The 13068-nt window shown below is 34.6% G+C and overlaps 1 protein-coding gene across 5 annotated transcripts in view; it reads right to left on the reverse strand.

The window, feature by feature from the left end:
• ZNF608 (zinc finger protein 608) overlaps positions 1-13068 on the reverse strand; it is a 198876-nt gene that overhangs the window by 177439 nt on the left and 8369 nt on the right. The gene's annotated exons all lie outside the window — the stretch shown is intronic.

Consider the following 13068-nt stretch of genomic DNA (forward strand, 5'->3'; position numbering starts at 1 on the left):
ACTCAAGAAGGGATTCTGCCTGGGTATATCTTTTTAGATTCATAGCCACAATTTCACAAAGCAGTCATATAGCCCAAAATGCAGCCATTTTAGAATAGACAAGCATTTCAAAGACATGCACTCAGGTTCCCAGACAATGAAAATGTTTACAAAAATGATGAGGGAAGAAATACTCAAAACCCTATTAGCTGCTATTGTTTTATCACTGGCAGCCAATGACAGATAAGTACTTTTACAGTGTAAAATAAGTATAAGTAAATATACCATAATTTTATTATGATGAGTTGATCCACAAGGCATCAACATGCTAGTATTACTGACATAAGTTTATAAAAGTATTAAATACTTATGTCTTAGTATATGTAGCACCTTAGGGATACATAAAGGAGTGGTCCCTCCCTTCCTTCTCTCACCTCACCCTCCCCAACTTCAGAGAAGATTCAGATACCATCTGACCACTCCTGTCAGTCATGTTGGTTCAACTGGCTGCTGAGCAAGACTTTCATAAAGCAACAATTCCTGCCCCTATGGTCTATTGTTACTACTTGCCTTGAAGTACAAGAATCTGAGTTCCAGAGGGCCTTTTCCCCCACACAACTACAAGACACAAGCTAAAGGCCTCCTAGGCAAACCTGTCTTGAATGGGGCCACCTGTTTGTTTCTTATTTCCTTTGATAATGAATTTTGTGAGCTCTTAAAAGTCAACTGGTATCTTCCCCTTCCTGTACATCCAAATAACAGCTACTACTAGAGCAGCTTCAGTGAAACAACAGTTAGAATGGTCAAAAAGGTCATTGGAACTGAAATGGAAAAGATTAATGAGCAGCTGAAACTAAGCCAAAATCTACTAGGGTTCTCCCCTTTCCTCCCCCCTTGTCCCAATATGAGCTGGACTAGATTTTCTCTAAAAGGCAAAAATGTTGGCACCTAATTGGTCCAGGGTAGTAAAAGGCTAAAGCTGTGCCTCCTTAGACTCATATTCCTAAGAGTCTGGCATAAAAAGTCCCATCTATGTAGGATCCAGAGCTTCAGATTATCCTAACATCATGCATATGATCACTGCAAACAAACGCATTTCAAAATGGAAAAGAAAAGGATGGCTACTGAAGCTAAATGCTACTCTGTGTGTGTATGTATGTGTATATGTATACATATACATAAATATACATACATATATTTACATATCCTCACTATATTTAGGCTAAGTAAACTTTCTTTTGTTAACTGTTCAATGATGTATGAGTGGTCCATTTCATCCCAACATATAATCTGAACAACCTCAGGCCTGCCCCTGTGTGATAAGACCTATGTAGGTGACAGGGCCAATGCCCTCAGAATTCTCACTCTCCCTCCCAGCTTGAGCTAGAATAGAGTTTCTTTTTGGGGATTTTTAGACAACTAAGCTGGAATCTGATTCACCTGGGAGTGAGGCAAGGCTCAAGCTGTGTTTCCCTTAACTCCTCTCCTGGTGTCTTCTCATTATATTAACATGACTTCCTGGTTACTTGGAACATAAAAGGTACCACCGTGCCCTGTTACACAGAGCTAAGCCTTCCTGCACTGTGTTTGCTTATTTTTGTTATAATAAGACTACATAAACCTCTTTTTGTTAATTGTTCATGCCAACATGGAACCTGAACTAACAGGGTGCCAAGCATCAGAGTTTCCTTCTTAAAACCCTCCTTGAAAAGAAACTATTTACAAATGGTTGAAATACTAGTTTCCCAACTGACTATAATCATTCTATATTGCTTAGCATTCCCTATTCTATAAGGGAATAAAATTACCTGTTCCATACCCAATTCACGTTTATACTCTAGATACCTTTTTACTTGTTCCCCTCTTGCTGGGAAGAATCCTTTAGACTAGAATCAAAAATACAATTGTTCCTCAGAAATCCAAAGTGGGAGCAGAGGAGAGAGACAACCCTAGATCAAGAAATCTTGGACAAGCAACAAGGCAAATAAAGGTCAAGAGCTGACTAAGGTCAACAACTCCTATGGCTTCAGCCTAATGGTGCCTGGCTAGATGTATATGTCCATTTTGATTGGTTTGGTGAACATGTTCACTTAAACACAGCTTACACACACTGCACTAAGTGACTTACAGGGACTTTACGTATAATTTTCTTTAGTGTTTTTTTTTAATTAATCTAAACATCTAGACAAAAAAACTTTACATTCGCTATGTTAGTCACAGATTTTGTGGATAAACTGAATGCTAGGATTTACAACCCCATCTATGACAGGGAATCATTCTCCCTGCAATAATCTCTGCATTTCTGCATGTACATTCAAGCTCAAGCAAAAGAGAAGCAAAAGTGGAAACATACTTCTGTAGTTTATATTAGATTTGAAGGAACAGGAACATGACCCCTAATTTCACTGGTAAAGGGAAGTCCAGGTGAGGAAACTCCCTCTACTTGATGTCTCCCCAATTAGAATTTAAACTCAATACAAGCAGGAACTGCTTCATTCTTTGCATCCCCAGAACCTAGCACAGTGCCTGGCACATAATACATCAATATTTATTGATTGCTAACAAGGCAGATCAGTCAGCACCTTCCCTACCTAAATAGCAGCCTAGGTTACTACAAGGTGACTTGGCCGGGACTACATAGCCAGTATGTTTCAGCTGTACAACTTGAACCCTCCTCCTATGAAATTCAAAACTGAAGACTATATACCATACTGCTTCTCCAGATTCTAAATTGTCTTAGAACCAACAGTTAATAAGATATGAAGCCACAATTAAATGACAAAAGGGGAGAAAAAGATACCTATAGTCCAATAATCAACTCCTTTCATATTATGTGTTTATTATCAATTTCTTTTTCAAAAAACATAAGGTAGTATCTTAGGAATACACTCAAAAAGGTGAAAGGTGACTCCTAAAAAGGTAACTGATGTTTATTCTCAAATAGCATTGCATGTGCTTTTCAAGGAAAAAAAATTACTGAGTTTTTTAACTATTTTTCATGCATTAAACTTCTTTAATGTCTTCAGATTTCATTAAGAGATAGAAAAAAGAAGACTAAACTCAAGACACTATATACTCAAACAAAAACCTAACAGGGGCAAATGCTTTAAGTGAGGTCATTGCCTCATTGATAAACAATTGCCGATATTTCTGTCTCATTGTAATATCAAATTGGACAGGATTATCTGCTAGAAGTACTAAATACCACCTACCTCTACAATTAGCAACTGTACGTGCCCCCAGGGAAATTTTTTTTTTAAAGTTTCTACAAGGAAAAAAAATCTGTATGACTTTTATTTCCTATTAGGTATGCTCATGATTTCATATGTTACTTATTAAAAGGGTTTCAGCTTTTAATGTATGCTAAGAACTAAAAAAGTAAATCTTTATGGAGGCTGATTGACAAAAATCACTTTGAACAGGCCTTATAAAAAACCTCTTTTGCCTTACAGAAGCAAGAGCAAAACTACATTATTTATAATTTATTTTAAAGCCTCTCTTAGGGAGAAGGGACTCAGTTCACATACACTGATGCCTCTCCAAGTATTCCTCATTCTTTATTCCTCTAGACAAAAATTACACTAAATTTCTTGTGTTATAATTTTTTTTAATGTCCTTCAAATCACTAAGAGTCACATAGGCTTAAAAACTGCTGTTTAGTAGGGTTTGCTTTGTTTTTAATTCATCAGCACTGAATACTTAATAGGCCTAGTAAGTCCTCAGAATGTTTATACCTTATGAAATATTGCACTGAAGTATTATATCTGATTGTACTTATGAAGTATTGTATAGGAAATACTAAAGATTATTTTAAAATGCCTTATATGTTATCACTAGGTATTTTTATTTTAATCAACTGGGTCTGTCAAAAATTTCTTGTTTCCTCAGTTATTTCACCAGTCCAGGCCTTTACTTCATAAAGTAAACATATGGTAAAATTTAAATAACTTCTAAGATATTCTATATTTTATCAAAGTATATTCCTTGGCTCTTCTTAAGTATTTGGTATATACTATACAACAAAAAAATACACGAAACATTTTTTTCCTAATATTAATGGCTTAGAGATATAATGGGATCATAGATCTTGCGCTATAAAGTTCCTTACAAGTCCTCGAGTCCAACCTCCTCATTTTAGAGATAAAGAAATTGAGGTCAAGAGAAGTTAAGTGACTGCCCCAAGATGACATGGAGGCAAATCCAATATAGCAGTACCAGATTTTGAACTTGAGTCTTTTGACTCCAAATTCAATGCTTTCATTTGTGCTGTGAGGGGAGGCAAAAAGGGGAAAAGAAAAGAACAGTGTATGTGTGTGTATATCTGTGTATATATACATAGATACATACACATATGCATACGCTTGTTTGTTTGTCTGTTTTGTCAACCAGCCTCCATAAAGATCTAGGATACATTAAAAGCTGAAATTCTTACAAACTTCTGGTCTTCACACAAAACCATTCCCTCTGTCCTTCATTCTGGAAGAAGACTATGACATCAGGAAGATGATGCCATTACTTGCAAGTGAATTGGATTTAAGTGAGGGAAGGCTGTGTAAGGTCACCAGTCTCACTTTCTCCTCCAGAGCCATCTGGGTCCAGTGGCAAGATACAGATAACATGCCTGGAAATGGCCCCCTCTCTCACATAACATAGAAAGAGTATTACAAAACTATATAGTGCCCAGATCAATCCAACCTCCTAAACTTCTCTCCAAGCCCTCTTTCTTCCCCTCCTCTCCAATAGAAAATTCTAAAGATCAAGATCTGTGCAGTAATTTGAACAATAATAGCAAGCAACTTATAAATTACCATAATAATGTCAAAACTCAAACAAAAGAATAAACAAAAATCTCTAAGGTAAAAATAAAAGAATGAATATCCACTTGGAGCACTGTTTCTAATCATTTAACCTCTATATCAAAGCTCAATTTACCAAGTACATATAGTCAGTTAGCCACATTTATATTATAGAAGAAACTGGCCTTTTTTCAATGCCTAGACAGAAAACTGAATAATGTCGTGTACCAAATAAGCTTATAATAATTCTGTGAAAGGCAGAGCGTGTCTCAGATTACCAAGGGTGATGATTTATATAAGAACAGCAGTTCAAACCAAAGGCTACCAGGAAAATGACTGCCTGAGGGATGCGGGAGGTGAAAGGGAGGGGAGGGGTAAAATTAAGAAACATTTAGAAGACACACATTACCAGTGTATAAATTAAACCTATTTCTTCATTACTGGAAAAGAAGGACAACCTCAATTTACAATGAGGAGCTTGCCTGAATTCCACTCTTAAATCATGCCAATCTTGAAAATGATATACTGAAATTCACACTTCCAAGCAACAAGCACTTCAAAAAATGTTGTACCACTGTATGACAATAACCAATGGCCCTCTTTATACATTAGCATAGCCACTAATTAACGTATTGAAAAGAAAAACTTCACTCTAGACTGGGGGGGGAATAAATTTCTATAAACAGGCCAAATTGCATTTTTGACTGTCAAGTTCCAGTGAGTATATTGTTTGCTCAGATTAACAAAGGCTTTCTCTACAACTATTTCCTCTCTCATTTTTCTCAATTCACATAAACAAAAGAGGCAGGCTCATATTGCCAACAATTGGTGCCCCTTGGCTAAAAGAACCTTTACTTGTCAGTCTTCTTACAAGGCAGCAGACATACATCCACTTACATTGACCTCTCTCCCCCTACCCACTGTTTTAAAAGAAGTGCACTTAGCTCAACAATTCTCACCTTTAACAATTCATTTTTTCCCTCTTCTTTCTCTGTGCAAGAAGGGAGTAAAAAAAAAAAACTGAACATGGCCAATAATATAAAGACAGACATCCATCTTCTGTACATAAGTGTTCATTCTTTCACCTCCTCTTCCATAGGATTTGCCTACCAAATAAATCTTAATCTGTAAACAAATGATTTGCTCTACAATTAAACCATTCATTTCTATTTCCTTTTGTGGCCATTTGGCTGCTGTCCAACACTGAGACTTCTTAGATTCTATAATTTAGAGCTCACATGGTTAAAAGGCACTAAGCTCATCTGGAAGATATAAAAAGTATAAACTATCAACAAAAGCATTTATTGCTTCTCATGAACTTCAGCTTTCTGCAAACAGAATGTGTATCTACCTACTTGTATTAATGCCCAGAACTCTCCTCAAAATACTGCCCCCAATTTGGCTTCATGGGTACCCCTAAAGCAGTTGTTTTAAGTTGCAAATACAGCAAGAAAGACAAATGCTAACTCTCTGTTTTCTTTCCTCACAATGTGAAAGAGGTGGGGGAAGGAAGGAATCAATGGCAAACTAATTTCATTATAAGATAATTAGTAAGCAATGTTATTTGAAAATCTGTGTTAAAACGAGTAGAAACATTATTAACTGCATTCCACAAGGGACAAAATTTAAGTTTAAAAACTGATATTTAAAATCTTGATATTATCTCCATCAAAATGTAGTAAGTGTAAGGAGAAAAGAGACATTATCAAGACCACTCATAAGGATACTATTCACTGGTATTTTTGACCAGCTAGGCAATTTCAGTCTAGAAATACTCAATTTAGAGTTCAACACAAATTATAATACTATTAACTATAATACTAATTTATTTTTTGTTTGTTTTCCAAACAAAAAAAATTGACAGACATAATCTTATTTTCAAAACCCATACCTCGCAATTGATAAAATACCAATTTACAAATGCAGATCTCATTTAGAAATGACATACTTAGTGAAGTAATCAACTTCAGCAATTTACCTTCAATGAAATTCTTAAAACCTCTTTAAAATCTATGATTGCAGTTAAGATCCACTGAGACGCTGTGAGACGAGGCTAAAAATACCCATCTATAAACTTAACTAAAACTCTACTTGAGCATATTAAGTACCAAAAATTTCTACAAATACTAGGTCAGTGACACAATGCTATGGTGATTAAAAAAGAAGCAATGCATGAGTGCCTTGCTTTTTCTCTCACTCCAGCTGCCAAGATTATACCAAGTTTAGCAACTGTGGCATTTGCCATTATGTGAACATTAAAAGAGAGAGAGGAAGAATCTTAACTATTGCTACTTTGCCTCATTCAAAGCAAAGGGACAGAAGTTGAGGTCAGTGACACCTCCCCCAAAAAGAAAGAACACTGCTTTCCATTCTTAATAAGAACAGACTGGCTTGGTTAGGAATTACAGGACTGTCACATGTCTCCTAACTAAGAATATCACAATCCAGCCAACTGCTTATTTTACAACTAACAAATTCTTATGAACATGTTAATACAAGAAATATTTATCCTAATCTTATTTCTCTGCACATGTACAGAGTAATATGCATATAAATCTACATTTTAATTGGTCATTCTATATATATGCACAGGCCAATTGATATAAACTGTTTAATTTAAAGTTACAACTTTTAAAAAAGAGAAGAGAGAAAGCATTTGGTCTTCTTGTTCAAATGTACTAAAGATATAAATGCACATATTTCCTATTAAAACACTATAAAGGAATCTGTGGGTTATAAAGTGGAAAAACAAAGCAAAAACACAAAAGAAATCTCTTTATTTTTTCAAAAACTGGGAATGTTACTGCATAATTTTGACATATAATGTATTTTAGATAATCTTTAGAGAGGTTTACTGAAGGTGAAAATCACTGGCAATTTTTTTTTTAATCTCCAATGTAGTATTTGGATTTGAGAAAAATATAGTTCTTGGAAGTCACTCCAAACAGTTGGAAACTCTTCTTACAGTATATCCAAGGGTTCAAAAAATAAATATTCAAGAGCATTAATTTGTTTCTGGATGTGTGCACGCAAGTAAAACAGCAGTCATAATGTGGAAATTTCAGTCACATTTTGCAACTAATTGGAAGCAGATTAGAATTCAGCCTCAGGGGAACGTTGTCAAACTAGAAGCTAGAGCAAATGAAGAAAGAGGTGAAAGCATCGTGAAGAGCTGACAGATTTACAGTGCTCAAGGCAATAAACGGGTACTAGATGAAAATGAATGAGCTTCACTGTACTCCATGTGGTTCTCTCAGTCATATCTCAGCAATAACAGCACAGAGCTATGAAACTATTATTTTCAGTGGGGGGGAAGGGAAGAATAAGAAAGTGCAAAAAAGCTACTCTGTACCGAACATAAAAAGCACATAGAGTTCAAAAAAGCTATTCCGACAAAATATAAAAAGCCCACCAATCCCAAAGGCTCTTTAACTAATGGAAGGAAAACGACTAATAAAATATAAAAGAAAAAATTGCTAGCCACTGATGTGATAATCAAGCGATGCAAAAACTAGACTATACATATGTCAATGGAAGAAAGCTTTTTCTTTTTTTTTTTAAGGAAGATTGTGGAGGATAATATAGCAATGGTGTAATGGAAACAGCTGCTGGAATTTTTACTTTAATGTCTGGCATCTGCTGCAGCATCATGGGAAAGAAAGGCTGGTAAAGGATTTGGGCAAGGAACATATAACAGACTAAATGTAGCTTGATTCTGAGTTCATTTACTGTTTAAAAGTTGTTGAGGGTCTCCCCCTTCCTTTTGGAAAGAAAGCAAGCAATACCAAAGGTAACGCGAATTACCCACGCATTGCAATTGCATAATTTGATAACACAGTATTTTCATTTACTAAATTAGAATAAGAAACAACAAAGATGTATGCAGGTTGCAAGACTTGCAGTTTTGTTATGGAACCACAATCCCAGAAAATTTATTTAGTATCTGTCACCAAATCATGTTTGAGGTAAAAAGAAAAAAAAAAAGGTAGCCTCATTTTTTTTTCCCAAACTGCTCTGCTTATCTTCCACACACCTTAGAGAAGCTAAATTGTAAACCTTCCAAGAGATGACATCTTTCTATTTTAACATGCCCCAAAAGTCTACCACTCTGCTAACTTCTGAACTAGATTAATGGGCAGCTTTTATCTGTTGCGCTTATTTATCCCTTCACTGCAAAGATTCAGTTCTAATTTCATTTCCATCACAAAAGAATGAAGAAATAAAACCCAAAAACATAAAACTAAAGTACTGCTGCTACTCTACAGTCATAAGTCTACATAAAGCCCATATTTGATAGTATTATTCATGTGCTGTGGTGAACCACACACAAATAAACAGTCTTCCATTAAGAATGAAAACCCAAAGACCTTCCAATTCAAACATTATTGTTGATTTTAACATGAGCCATGCACCAAAATCAGCCAAGGATATGACAGGAAATCCAAGAATAATTTGGTCTGGCCGTTGTACACCTTGGGAAAGAAAGCTGCAAGATGCTTTTGATTCTTCCTAATGCTGGAGGCAAAGAATGGGGGAAATTATGAAATCTAAATACATAAACAAACAGTAGTTTTACTGTCAAATTAAAAAGCACTTACGATTTATGGTATAGAAAAAAAAATTACAGAAAGTGCACTACTAGTAGGATGCTTGGTGAGAATAACTTAAATTCAACCTATATACCAATTCAGCAGCAAAGATGAATGCCTTCAGCACACAGTGCACTCTGTGGCCTGAGGGGCCAAATGTGCTTAAGGGTTTCCTGGGAAAAGCCCAAATGCAGAATTTTTCTTTAATTAGAAGAGTGAAAAATGACTTTTAGGAATATGAAAAGTGTGACCAATTGGAATTTAGTCTTCTGTTGCTAACTGACGAATATAACAATTCCTAAGACATACTACAAACACAATTTATGAAAAAAATCACAGACAATGATACAAACCAGAATCACATTGACTGATATAAAATCAGTGACCAAGCTATTATTTCAATCTGTCATGGGAAGGCAATAAAATTGCTACCAGGTCTCCTCAAGTTACTCTTCAATAAAAAGAAGCCATTAGGGAAATAAGGGGGGAAAAACATCAAAACCTTTAAAGTTCCTTTAAGTAAAATTATACATCTGTGGCATGATGCCATCTGCTCTCTGGTTAACATAATAAACCAATTCCACAAACAGAATATCAGCTTTCTAAAACCATTATGTACAAGGCAAAATATAATCAATATACTTTTATTTGCTCTTTTAAGCTATAAAAGCTGCATTCATATGGTATTATTATAATATGCTTAAATGTCCCTGAAGGCACATTTTTCTTAAGTTTTTAGCTGGCAACAAAGATTCCCAAGAGACAAAATGCAGAAGCTGAACTAAAATAGTCACTGTGAATAAGAATCAAAACACAAAAAACTAAAAGGGATAAAACGGCATTTTTAACTCAACACTCACAACTATTTTTGCAAAAAATCATATCAAATCACTGTCTTTGTCCTCCAAATAACACTAAATACTTTGAGTACCATGGGGAAAACACTAATTATTATGAAGGCCAAATTTTATTTTAGATCCACTGGAAAAAATAACCCATTTTACAAAAGAAGATGGTTGTTATGACGTTGGCAACATTGGCCTACCAAACATGGGAAGCATTAATACATATTTTTGAACTACTTTTAGCTCTACAAAATATACTTGTAAAACATAAACATAGGCATGAAAAATTAATTTTAATTCATTCCCAAAGTTATTCCTATCCAAAATTTAACAATATACATAACTCTGCTTCAAGGGTAAAATGTCATTTCTCAACTCTTAATTTTTAGTTCTGAAAATAACACTGTAAACAGCCCAAATGCTAATCAATCCATTCTGAATAGTTTCACAACCATTCATTCAGTTGCATAGGCTTTTTGTTCCAGGTCAAAACCATTTAGCCTGAATTAAAAGAAAACTGCAACAGAGAACATCATTGGTGTGAACCTCAGCTGTGATAAAGCAGTTCTAAACTGGTGCTCTTATCTACACTGCTACCAAACCATAATCAATTTTGCTATAGATTTTTTAAGCCATCAAAAATAATTATACATTCTCATCTGTGATTACTGCACTTCTCAATCAAATAATGCCAAAGAGAAGTCTATGTATTTGGAATGTCAAAATACCAATCAGGCTTCTATGCCATTCCATTAGTCAAAGTTACACCTTTCCCAACCACTCCCCCCCAAAAATAATGCAAATACTTTAGTAGTTATTTTTAAAACCTGCAAAAACATGATTTATGATGTCATATTACAAGATTGACCTATGTATAATAGTTCTATTATTTTAAGGAGGAAAATAAAAAGAAAACAAACAGGAAACAAACAAACAAAAATCTTTAATTAAAAAAAGATTAATTCAGGATCCAAATAACACTGTGCTATAACGTAATTACTGTGGAAAACTTCTATGGTAAATAGTAAGAACAATATAATGATACTACTCCTATCTGTTCTATATCACTTCAGATTATATTCAACAGAAATTATCCTAGCTCAAGATAGTCTATATCACTAAAAAAAGAATTATAATATTTTAAAAACACACAAAAAAGATAACAACTAAACTAAATAAACTTCAAACACATCAAAAGGTCATTTTATTCTCTCTTTAAGAAAAGATTCTCAAGTTTTTTTAAAGATCACTCAGTTAAATCCACATTTTCCTACTGCAAACATAAATTACCAAATGGACTAAATTCCAGGTATAATAAAGGCAATAAGGCAATATTGCTTAAAAACAAAGAGTTTGGCTAAGGGAAGGTCATAATAGAGCTTGTCCTAGTATGGCTACCTAAGCCTGCTATCATCTTTAAAAACCAAGATCTTACATTTGTTAACAAAAAACATCCTTTACTAGTTTTAAGTATGCAAAGATATTAGGAGTTGTAGATTTATGACTTAAGTGCTTGTTGCTAAAATAGCTTTCCAATTATCAAGGGTCTCTCAGGAAAGGCAAAAATGCATTATGTGTTAATGATCACAACCAGGGGCCTCTTCTTTACTCTTGTCAGAACTAGGGCTGATCCTCCCTGCAGCTTCACCATTAACATGTCTGTTTCCTGTCAGCCCACTCAGAGATAATGTCATTTATCTCAGGAAGGCACAAGACCAGTCATTAGCTTCAATAAAAGAGCTCAAACAAAGACAGTATGGTGTTTTATACAAGCCCCTTAGTCAAGCATCTTATTGCTTTAGAGTCCAGAACCCAAAAGTTATAATTAAAACATTTTTTCCGCCTATGAGCAAGTCTACATGATGGCTCTGAATAGCAGAAATTTCTTTGTATACAAAATTTTAGTCAATAGCTTTATCACAAAGAATTTGGTAACTGCTAAGAACTTTCTGGAATTATTCTTGGAGATTTTTTTTCCCCTGGGAAAAAGGGATGGAAAATTGACAGAATAATTCAGGTATGGGCTTTAAATCGTAAGATCTTTGAAGAACTGACCCCTTCTATGTGTTTGCCTGAAGGAACTGAATCACAGTTATAAATTGCTCAGTGACAGAGCTTCTGGAAGTCTTTTAAATAAAAGTGGAACTGGTTAAAATAAATGTAGGTACATGTGTTTTCACAGTCTTGCTCATATTATTGCAATTTAAAAAGTTTCAGTGAAGTACCAGGTGAACTTTCTTAAATTAAAAAAACATACAAAGTCAAAATTGGAGCAAATTTCAGATATTCAATTCCCATTTCTATACTGAAAAAACGAAGAACAGATGGTACTTTCCATGGTATTTGAATCTGGTTATTGAACACCTCTGCAGCTTGTGAGATTTTTTTTTTTTCTTAGCACTTTCAACATGCATTTAATTTACTTACCTATAAATGCTACTTTGCAAGGGGAAAAAAAGGTCTTTATATGACTGTAATTTCTTTGGTCTTGGAGCAAAATGATTGAACATGAAAAACACTCTTAATATAACATTTGGGAAATCAATCCTTTCCCTCTTATTTGCAGAGTTCCAAATTATTAAAAGTTGCTAAATAACTAATCCCAAAAGAAAAATATTTACTATTTCCAGTAACATAAACTAAATTCATGAACTTAAAAATGCATACTTTTTAATCCTTCACACTACCATAAATTATTTCAAATGCTACACTAGCTAAGAAGGAAATTCACCATGCTCCAAGGTTTTCTCAGAAAGCTTCCTTTGGCTAAGGGGCAGCACCTATTCACACGGCTCAGAAAGCACTGTCACAGTACTAGCAGAGACTATAGAAAATTAAGAACCTTGAACACTGCTTATT

The sequence above is a fragment of the Vombatus ursinus genome, unplaced genomic scaffold (genome assembly GCF_900497805.2).
Source record: "Vombatus ursinus unplaced genomic scaffold, bare-nosed wombat genome assembly UNPS02014792.1, whole genome shotgun sequence".
Classification (NCBI taxonomy): domain Eukaryota; kingdom Metazoa; phylum Chordata; class Mammalia; order Diprotodontia; family Vombatidae; genus Vombatus; species Vombatus ursinus.